The sequence below is a fragment of the Silene latifolia genome, chromosome Y (genome assembly GCF_048544455.1).
Source record: "Silene latifolia isolate original U9 population chromosome Y, ASM4854445v1, whole genome shotgun sequence".
In the NCBI taxonomy this organism is placed as follows: Eukaryota; Viridiplantae; Streptophyta; class Magnoliopsida; order Caryophyllales; family Caryophyllaceae; genus Silene; species Silene latifolia.
In genome coordinates, this window is record NC_133538.1 from 214634419 (window position 1) to 214646260 (window position 11842).

An 11842-nucleotide genomic window follows, 5' to 3' on the forward strand; every position below is an offset into this window, starting at 1 on the left:
TTGAGAAACGATCCAATGACCTTTACCGAATCACACAGAAGCCTGATGAAACTCTCAGGACATTCCTTGCAAGATTCAACAAAGAGAAAGTATCCATTCCCAGGTGTGACGTTGGAACAGCAGTGGAGGCATTCAGGCAGGGGTTGCTACCACACAGTGATTTATACAGCGAGCTCGCCAAGTATCCCTGCCATACCTTCGAAGACGTTCAGGCCAAAACTCTTGCCTTTATCAGGCTAGAAGAAGACAAAAGCTACAAACTTGGATCACCCAGCGAACCGAAGGGTTATGAGAGGAGAAGTAAGAAGAGCAACAAAGGAAACAACTATAGGCCCACTCCATATTCCATGCCAGATCAATCAGAAGTTAACCTGGCTCATGAGTATCAAGGTAAGGCTAAAGTTTTTCACCTATTTCTGAACATAACTTCAGTGTTGATATTGCTGGGTTAATCCAGAGACTTGACAACATGGGATCAGTAGTCAGATGGCCCAGAAAGTCGGAATATCCCAACCCTAGAAGGGACAATTCCAAATGACGCGAATTCCACATGGACATTGGACACACGACGGATGACTGTTTCACCCTGAGGAAAGAAGTGGCTTATCTGCTGAAATCCGGATACCTAAAAGACCTGATCAAGACGAAAGGCAGGATTGTGAACCAAGGCAAAGAGGATAAGGAACACAAGCGGGACCGCAGCCTCCCTCCACCACCTCCAATATACGAAGTAAAATTCATATCTGGTGGATCAGAAATCTGTGGCCTGACCAGTTCAGCAGCAAAAAAGATAGCCAGGACGCCAAGGACTGTCTCACCCTGCAAACCAGGCCATATCCCAACAATCACTTTCAACGATTGTAACCTGGTAGGTATTCCTGATGTTCATCATGATGGCCTGGTAATTTCTATGCAGATTGGAACCGCCACTGTGAGAAGGATCCTGGTAGACGGAGGCAGCTCAGTTAACCTGATCATGCTTGACGTGCTAAAAGCCATGAAAATCAACGAGGACCAAATCATCAAAAAATACAGTGTCCTGGTAGGATTCAGTGGCGAAACCAGGAGCACTCTAGGAGAAATCCACCTCCCAACCTATGTTGAAGGAGTCTCATCTTATGAGAAATTTGGAGTCCTTGATTGCCTGTCATCTTACAACGCGATCTTGGGTAGACCCTGGATTCATAATGTCAAAGCCATACCATCAACCTATCACTAGTGTATCAAGATACACACAGACTGGGGCATAACCACAGTCAAAGGGGATCACAAGACAGACCAGGAATGCTACACAACAGCTTTGAAGCCTTCCAAGGCAGGTGTTAGGTCCAATTTAACCTGGTCTAACTTCAGTTTAGCCTGACTTAATTAGGCTGATTGGGGCAACCAGAGTCCGGACAATTACAGTTTGACAGGAAAAGAATACCAGAGGTTAAATAAGCTGCTAAAGAGGCCTGATAACAATATTAGAATAGCCTGATGGAACTCTCCAGCAGGATGATTAATTAGTAGACCAGCAAGACAGTTATGCACATGTCCTATTCTCACGGAAGACCAAGTCCAACCACAAGAACGTGCTATTTCCATAAACTACAACGTGCAAGGAAAGGAGAAGAGAAATTTGTTAAGTTCGAATAGGTCAACCGGATTAATAAGGCACATTTCCTATTAATCAGGAGACGGTTCCAACAGTCAAAAGGAACGTTAGATTAATTGTAACGTTAGAGTAGAAAGGCTATAAATAGAATGGAAAAACATTTGTAAAGGGACACGAAAAATATATCAAATGTTAGGTCCAATTTAACCTGGTCTAACTTCAGTTTAGCCTGACTTAATTAGGCTGATTGGGGCAACCAGAGTCTGGACAATTACAGTTTGACAGGAAAAGAATACCAGAGGATAAATAAGCTGCTAAAGAGGCCTGATAGCAATATTAGAATAGCCTGATGCAACTCTCCAGCAGGATGATTAATCAGCAGACCAACAAGACAGTTATGCACATATCCTATTCTCACGGAAGACCAAGTCCAACCACAAGAATGTGCTATTTCCAAAAACTACAACGTGCAAGGAAAGGAGAAGAGAAAGTTGTTAAGTTCGAATAGGTAAACCAGATTAATAGGGCACATGTCCTATTAATCAGGAGACGGTTCCAACAGTCAAAAGGAACGTTAGATTAATTGTAACGTTAGAGTATAAAGGCTATAAATAGAATGGAAAAACATTTGTAAAGGGACACGAAAAATATATCAAACATACACAATTAGCCTGTTATTTTTACTATACATTCAATCTTACGTTCTTTAATTATCACTCAATCTATTCAGAATAGATAAACATTATTATCCATATTAAATCTTCTCTATTCTCCAATTTACATTTTTACCTTGAACATTAGAACTAGATACCTACACTATTTAATTATCAGGCCGAATCCTTTCAGGGGAATTCCTGCTAAAACAATTGGCGCCCACCGTGGGGCATCTAGTTCACTAATAAATAAAAAAAATTCTTTCATCATTTTCCATTTAGTACTCACATATAAAAATGGTAGAACTCACCCCAGAACAACAATTGGCAGCTGCCTTGGCTAAGATCAAAGAATTGGAAACAATCAAAGAAAAAGCAGCCCAAGCAGAGGCCGAGATCACTAGGCTTAAGGAATCAGAGTCTAGCCTGAGAAAGAAATTGGAAAGTCAGGTTTCAGGCTCCAAAACCAGATTCGAGCCAGAAACCCCATTCTCATCCATCATCAAGCAAATTGACTTCTCCAGTTTTGGAACCCCGGAGAAAGATACCTCTTCTAGTCCACAAATCATTCCTGATAACGAAACAAAAAAGACTGAAGCAGCAATAATGATGGCTATGCTTCAAGAAATCCAGAAACTCCATAACAAGATAGAAAATATACCCGGGCTACCAGATCCTGTGGCTGAGGTGGAAATTGATAGCTTCGCTGACTCACCCTTTGCAGATGAAATTGCAAAGATTGATCTCCCCAAGGAATTTACCATCCCATCTATGAGAACCTATGATGGGACCTCTGATTCACAAAACCACGTTGCTATATTCAAACAGAAGATGTTAGCCGCCTCAATGCCCAGTAAACTCAGTCAGGTTTGCATGTGTAAAGGCTTTGGTATTACCCTGACTGGAGCAGCGTTGCAATGGTTCATCAATCTCCCAAATGGAAGTATCAAGAACTTTGCAGACTTGGTCAATGCCTTCAATCAACAGTTTGCAAGCAGCAGAGATATGGCTAAGAGACCCAGTAACTTTTTCAGGGTAAAGCAGCTTCCTGAAGAACCCCTCAAAGTATTCCTTGCCAGATTTGTCAAAGAAAAAGTGGCCATTCCCAGGAGCGACGAAGAAACAGCGGTAGAAGCTTTCAGGCAAGGAGTTATGCTTGAGAGTGACATCTACGCAGACCTAACCAAAAAGGCATGTCCAACCTTTGCCACTGTTCAATCCATTGCCTTAGAGCATGTCAGATTGGAAGAAGATCTCAACTTCAGAACAAACTCATCCGGAGGAAAGCAAAGCTATGGCCACACTAACAGGAAGAGCTCCTACCAGAAAGGAAACAACCCCAGATCAACACCCTATTCCAGACCTGAACGATCTGAAGTCAATATGGCACAGGAACACAAAGGTAACCTTTCTAGCTTACCAACTATTCCTGAATATAACTTTTCTATAAATATTGCAGGATTGATCAAATGCTTGGAAAGTCTGGGAGACACAGTTAGATGGCCCAAGAAATCTGACAATCCCAGGAAAGACCCAACAAGATGGTGTGACTTTCACCAGGATATCGGACACACCACAGAAGAATGCATTCAGCTCAGGAAACAAGTGGCTTACCTCCTAAAGAAAGGCTATCTGAAAGACTTAATCCAGCAGCCCAAGAACAAAGATGAAGGACCGCGCAAGAGAGATCCAGGAAACAATAGGGATCCTCCTCCTCCTCCCCCCATCTATGAAGTCAAGTTCATAAACGGAGGCTCAGAAATCCGTGGCTTAACCAGCTCGGCTGCTAAAAGAATTGCCAGGGAGTCTAAACTTCAACCCCCTTCTAGATCTAAGATATTACCCGCTGTTACTTTTGATGACTCAGACTTACAGGGAGTACCAGACCTACACCATGATAGCCTGGTAATTACCATGCAAATTGGCACGGCTAAGGTATCAAGAATCCTGATAGACGGAGGCAGTTCAATCAACTTGGTGATGCTGGAAGTCCTTAAAGCCATGAAAATAGATGAAGATAAAATTATCAAGAAATTCAGTGTCCTGGTCGGATTCAGTGGAGAAACAAAGAACACCCTGGGAGAAATCAGCTTGCCAACCTATGTGGAAGGCGTAGCTTCCTATGAAAGATTCGGGGTAATGGATTGCCTATCTTCGTACAACTTAATCCTGGGCAGACCTTGGTTCCACAACGTCAAAGCAATCCCGTCAACATATCATCAATGCGTGAAGATACCAACTGAATGAGGGATAACCACCATCAGGGGAGAACAGAAAGCAGCCCAGGAATGTTACACCCAGGCTTTGAAACCTTCAAAGTCAGGTAAGTCCCTCACATAGCAACTAAAGTCCCCTGTCAAGAAATAATATATAGCCCAATCACAAATGGAAACAGGAGAGGTCATTTTGGACCCAGAATTCCCTGACAGGAAGGTACTTGTAAGATCAGACGCACTTGACTCAGTCAGACCCAATCTGGTCAGCTTCCTCAAAACTAAAATGTCCTGTTTTGCTTGGTCACATTTTGACTTGACTGGTATTGATGCTGATATTATAACTCATAAGTTAAATATTGACAAATCATTTAAGCCTGTACAACAAAAAAGGAGAAAATTTCCTGCAGAAAGAAATGAAATCATCAATCAAGAAGTCGACAAGCGATTGTACATGGGAATGATCAGGGAAGTGATGTACCCCGACTGGCTTGCCAATGTAGTAGTTGTCCAAAAGAAGAATGGCAAGTGGAGAGTCTGTGGACTACACTGACCTGAATAAGGCTTGCCCAAAAGACCCATTTCCCCTGCCACATCTTGATGCGATGGTGGACGCCACTGCAGGCCACAAGATTAGTCAACATGCTGTTAACATTCATGGACGCTTCCAGTGGTTTCAATCAAATAAAGATGCATTCCGCGGATCAGGAAAGCACAACCTTCATTACAGAAAGAGGAGTATATTGTTATACTACCATGCCTTTTGGATTAAAAAATGCAGGTGCAACCTATCAAAGATTAGTCAACATGATGTTCAAAGACCAAATTGGAGATACCATGGAGGTCTACATTGATGACATGGTGGTCAAATCAAAAAAAGCAGAAGACCACGTCAAAGACCTGGAAGTAGCATTTCAAATACTGGAGAAATTCAACATGAAGTTAAATCCACAAAAGTGCCATTTCGAAGTCTCAGTAGGCAAATTCTTGGGCTATATGGTGACAAAAAGAGGAATAGAAGCCAGCCCTGAACAGATCAAAGCCATCCTGGAGCTAGAGCCACCAAAGACAGTCAAAGACATACAAAAGCTCACAGGGAGAATAGCAGCCCTGAACAGGTTCATTTCAAGATCATCAGAGAGTTGCAAATCATTTTACAACCTGCTCTGGAAGAATAAAGACTTCCAGTGGACTCCTGATCACCAGGCCGCCTTTGAAGATTTGAAAGTATATCTATCCTCTCCACCTTGCTTGGCAAAACCCATAAGAACGAACCCCGACAAAGATATATTGATCCATCGAGACGTTGTCGTCAGTAGCTGGTCAAAGAAATGGATGGACAACAACACCCTGTCTATTACGTAAGTAAAAGTCTACTAGATGCAGAAATAAGGTATGGCCTACTTGAAAAATATGTTTTAGCTTTAATTATGAGTTGTACTAAATTAAGACCATATTTTGAAAGTCATCCTATAATAGTTAGGACCAATCTTCCTATTAAGTCTGTACTTAGAAAACCAGAACTGTCCGGACGAATGTGCAAGTGGTCAGTCCAGCTGAGCACCTACAACATAACCTTTGAACCCAGGACAACAATTAAGTCACAGGCATTAGCAGACTTTGTGGCTGATTTTAGTCCAACCCTAGAACCCGACCTGATAAAAGAAGTAAACAGACTAACCAATGACCAGACAGACCTAGAATGGACCTTGTATGTCGATGGTGCAGCCAACATGAGGGGTACCGGCCTAGGCGTAGTACTAAAATCGCCATAGGGGGATAAGATAGTACAGGCTATAAGCTGTGCATTCGAAGCCACCAACAATGAGGTTGAATATGAAGCCCTAATAGCTGCATTAAAGGTATGTATTGACCTCGGTGTATAAAATTTAAAGGTATGTACTGATTCCCTTCTTATTTCAAATCAAGTAAATGGAGTTTATGCCACAAAAGACTCAAAAATGATGCTTTATTTAGAAGTTGTCCAAAATTTAAAAAGCAAGTTTCGTAATTTTAATATTGATCAAATACCTAGGAACTTGAATACCCAGGCCGATGCCCTAGCCGGCCTAGGATCCAATTTCAGTCCCCTTAATTTTGATAAAATCTCCATCATACATCTATTCGAACCTGCAATAAATAAACAAGATGAAACCTTCCTAATATATGTTGCTAATTCATGGACAAAACCCTACTATGATTGGCTCCAACAAGGAATCCTTCCTCTAAACAAACAAGATGCCAGAGCACTTAAGATCAAAGCTGCTTCGTATACTATTATTAATAATGTGCTTTTTAAGAAATCGCAGGCAGGACCATACCTCAGATGCCTGGAACCACAAGAAGCCGAACAAATACTACCAGAAATTCATGAAGGACACTGTGGCAATCATAAAGGCGGCAGAAGCCTAGCAAGCAAAGTACTCAGAACAGGCTACTTTTGGCCTACACTGAGGGCCGACTGCCTGGAATACAGCTCTAAATGCGAAGCCTGCCAAATTCATGGACCATACATCCACCAACCGTCTGAGGAGCTACATTCCATCTCTGCCCCCTGGCCATTTATGAAATGGGGCATGGATATAGTAGGAACCCTCAAGCACCTGGACAGAAAGTTTTCATGCTAGCAATGACCGACTATATCTCCAAATGGATAGAAGCTGATTCATACAGGCAAGTCAAAGAGAAGGATGTCATAGCATTCATCAAACATAACATCATATGCATATATGACATACCCTCAGAAATAGTGTGTGACAATGACACACAATTCGTGGGAAAAAGAACAGCGGCTTTCTGTGCACGATGGAATATTAACCTAGTAACCTCCACACCAGGTTATCCAAAAGCCAATGGTCAGGAAGAATCCAGCAACAAAGTAATAATCAGTTGTCTGAAGAAGAAGCTAAAAAGAAGAAAAGGCAGATGGGCTGAAGAACTCCCCTTAGTCATCTGGGCTGACCGGACCACACCTAAAACATCTACAGGCCAAACCTCCTACTCCCTGGTCTATGGATGTGAAGTAGTAATCCCAGCAGAAGTTGACATCCTATCAGCCAGATATAGCCTGAATACGATAACAAACAACATACCTCTGATGGAGGACAGCCTGGACTTAACAGAAGAATTGAGAGATGCAGCCAACATTAGAATGGCAGCTTATCAGCAAACAGTGGCCAAAAGCTACAACAAGACTGTCAAAGCCAGAGTATTCAGGATAGGAGACCTTGTTCTCAGAAAAGTCTTTCAAAATACAAAGGAGAAAAACGCAGGCAAACTGGCCCCAACCTGGGAAGGTCCCTACCTGATCGACTCAATGGTCGGTCAGGGCGCTTACAGGCTACAAACCCTGGATGGCGAAATGATCCCCAGAGCTTGGAATGTTGCACACTTAAAACTATTTCACATATAAAACACATCCCCCAGCCCAGGTAAAATCTTTACTTTACCCTTTTTCCTGGCCTGATATGCAACTAAGTGTATGATACTTGCCATTATATGAATAAATATCCTATATGATTCTTCTTATTATGTGCCTGAATACTTATTAATGTTCTTATTTTTCTTTCTTCTCTTACCAAATAGAATCTTGTATATTTGTTTAATTAATGCATTCATCAAATTCACACCTTACTTAAACAAATTTTCAAGATTAAGGGCCACTCCACTAGCATACATATTACTCATATACAGAAAATACCCAACTTTCAGTTGCAAAAATTGCAGAAAATACCCAACTTTCAGTTGCAAAAATAGGCTTTAAAATACTGAGCTCAGTTCAAATAAACAAACTTGGGAAAACTTTCCCTGGATTGTATGTCATAAATGGGTCATAAGCCCTCCAGACAGGCATGGGTCGTAAGCCCTCCAGACAGGCAATAACCCCACCCATGAAACAAAAGCCTGGCCAGACCCAGTGGAAGGAAACCTGCCCTGATCCAGTCGAATAACTGGCCCGATCCAGTACACATCCAATACTACTAATATGCCTTATCCAACTATATTTCAAAACCTAAAGAGAAACCATCAAAGATCGATTATTTAAGGTCAAAACAAAATGTTCATTCCAAAAACATCCACCCTAGAAAAGACCTATCTAAAATTACCCAAAAAAAGAAACAAATATCCATTCCAGGAATATCCCCCCTGGATGGGCCAAAACAAAGAACAAAAACAAAAGCCTAAACAGTTTTCGAATCAGAAACCGACCCACAACCCTCTACCATTTCCTGATCAGCAAATTTTTCTTTGGAAGGAGGAGAGTCTACTTCTTCTTCATGACCCATATTGGCCAAGTCAGGATACTGGGTATCCAGAGTTATCTCGTCACGATCCGGATCCCACTTAGCCCTATCAGATTCAGGATCCCTCATAGCATCAACCCGACCTTTCCCAAAGAAATACTGAGCAGCATCAGCAAGCCGTGCTTCCACCAGCTCCTTCTCAGCATCAAGATCTTCATTTTTCCTCAGTTGATCCTGCATCGCCTGCTTCTCAGCAGACAACTCTCTTTTAACTGCTTCAAGCTCCTCCCTTACAGCTTCGGGCTCTTTTCTGGCTACTTTCTCAACATTTTTTGCAGCTACCTCGCAAGCCTGAACAGCCCTAGATGCCTCCCTGGCTGATCCTAGCTGAGATTGAAGGACTGACTCATGACCCCTGGACGTGTGCAAATCATGGTTAACCTTGTCCAATTTCTCTTCCAAGCCAATGATTCTAACCCGGGCATCCTTGAGTTGACAAGTAGTTATCAGCCCAGCATCCAAGCCCTAGAGAAGGATGAAACAAAACCAATTAACCAAACCCAAGGGAAAAAGCCAATACAAAAATATATAATAATAAAAATAAACCCTTTGCAACCAACCTCCTTGGCTTGAGAAGCAAGAGCAGCAGCGTTTGCCATAAGGGAAGACAGGAGAGCCACGACCTTAGTAGAAGATTAAAGGGCATTGTTAGATAAGAGCTGGCCGCTGATATTGGCAGAAAAATCATTTATCTGTGCCCGAGCAGCCTCCATATCACCCAACTGAGCAGGCACCCTCCTGATGCTTCTTATTGGCTGAGCATGAATATGCTCCCTTTCTCCCCTTTCTTCCTCGGGGATGACAACCTCTCTTCTCCTCCTGGAAGGCTGGACAACCTCTGGGGACATAAGCTTGGGCGGTTCCTTATGAGGGTGAACATCAGAAACCAAAATATCGAGAGTCTTGTCGCTCCCACTACCAGTAGCCTCTTGACTCTTGGATTGCTCAGAGATTCTAGCAACCCCAACCTTCAAGTCGGCAGGACTGAAGCTAGCCAATCTAGCAGAGGACCTATATACTGAATAAACAAAAGAAGACATATATAAATAGCAGGAAACAAATAACAGAAAAGCAGTAGTCAACACAAAAATACAAAGAAGACGTACAGGAAAGAGCGGTAGAGGTAGGCTTGCCTTTGGGCACTCTAACTACACTCAGCTTAGGCTTCATGTATCGGGGCAACAAATCCCTACCCAAACTACCAGGCCAAGTTCTTTCTTCCTCGGGAAGGGCAAGAAAAGCCTCTATCCTTGAAACAGATTCCTCATCAAGAGGATCAAAATTCCAGTCAGGTGCTGAAAACATCCCTAAGATATTCAGGTAAAATTTAAATATCTCGAATTCATACAATATAAAATACGAATCAGGAATACAGGAAACCTACCACTCTACAAAGGAGGATATCTCAGATAATACAGGCCAGACCCCAGGGTATCAGTCCGAATGAACAAGTAAGTCTTCGCCCAGCCTTTATCGTCTCCCGAATCCAGATTAGTGATTAATGGAGACATTTTGGACCTAATTCTTAAATTGAAAGGACCAGTAGAAGGATTTTTCAAGTGATATACTGCCTTGATATCATTGACAGTAGTTGTAAGTTTATGTTTAGCACATAAATTCTCAATGGAATGGACAAGTTTCCAAACTATTGGCATAACTTGGAAGGGTGATACTTCCATGGCTCGGATAGTATCAATCATCAAAGGAGTAAAATGCAACCTACAACCAGCCTTGAACGCCCACTCATAGATGCAGAACCAGCCCGGTGATACCCAATTAGCCCTGACCGGACAAGATTCAAGGATCCAAACTTCAGCTGAATCAGGGATCAATTTTTTCTCCCTTAAAACCCCGTCATAGTTTGTTTTCAGTAGATTCTCTTCAGGAAAATAGGATTCAAGTGATCGGAGAGCAGAGAAAATAGAATCCTGGTATTTGAATGCTATAGCACGAGCAGGTGGATCAACCTCAACCACCTCCTCTTCATGAATATCTGTTGGTTCAGGGTCAGTTGCAGCCTTCTGAGAAGCAAGGCGTTTTTTGGCTCCCATACTTTTTATTGTTTCTTAAAAATAGAGTTTTTTGTGAAAGTTAACGAAATCTTTTGAAGAATTGCAGGTAGCAGACTAAATTCCTGGGAAAATAGGAAAGAATTTCAGAGAGAATATAGTGAGAGAGATAGAAGAATTTTGGTGAAGAATAAACTCACCTTCAATACCGTATTTATAGGAGCGAAATAATGGTGCAAAAACCCTAGAAATCAAAACTGTCAGCGTGACATCATCATGCTAGCCGTTGCAATGTTTAACGGTCACTAGAAGTCTAAGAGTCATTGAGTAATTGTGATTATTTTTATTTTTTGAGCCCGGTAAATTGACATCTCACCCCTGGCCTGATCCAGCACGGGTAAAATGTCAAGGGGCAATTTTTAGGTCCAATTTAACCTGGTCTAACTTCAGTTTAGCCTGACTTAATTAGGCTGATTGGGGCAACCAGAGTCCGGACAATTACAGTTTGACAGGAAAAGAATACCAGAGGATAAATAAGCTGCTAAAGAGGCCTGATAGCAATATTAGAATATCCTGATGGAACTCTCCAGCAGGATGATTAACCAAACAGACCAAAGAAGACAGTTATGCACATGTCCTATTCTCACGGAAGACCAAGTCCAACCACAAGAACGTGCTATTTCCATAAACTACAACGTGCAAGGAAAGGAGAAGAGAAAGTTGTTAAGTTCGAATAGGTCAACCGAATTAATAGGGCACATTTCCTATTAATCACGAGACGGTTCCAACAGTCAAAAGGAATGTTAGATTAATTGTAACGTTAGAGTAGAAAGGCTATAAATAGAATGGAAAAACATTTGTAAAGGGACACGAAAAATATATCAAACATACACAATTAGCCTGTTATTTTTACTATACATTCAATCTTACATTCTTTAATTATCACTCAATCTATTCCGAATAGATAAACATTATTATCCATATTCAATCTTCTCTATTCTCTAATTTACATTTTTACCTTGAACATTAGAACTAGATACCTACACTATTTAATTATCAGGCCAGA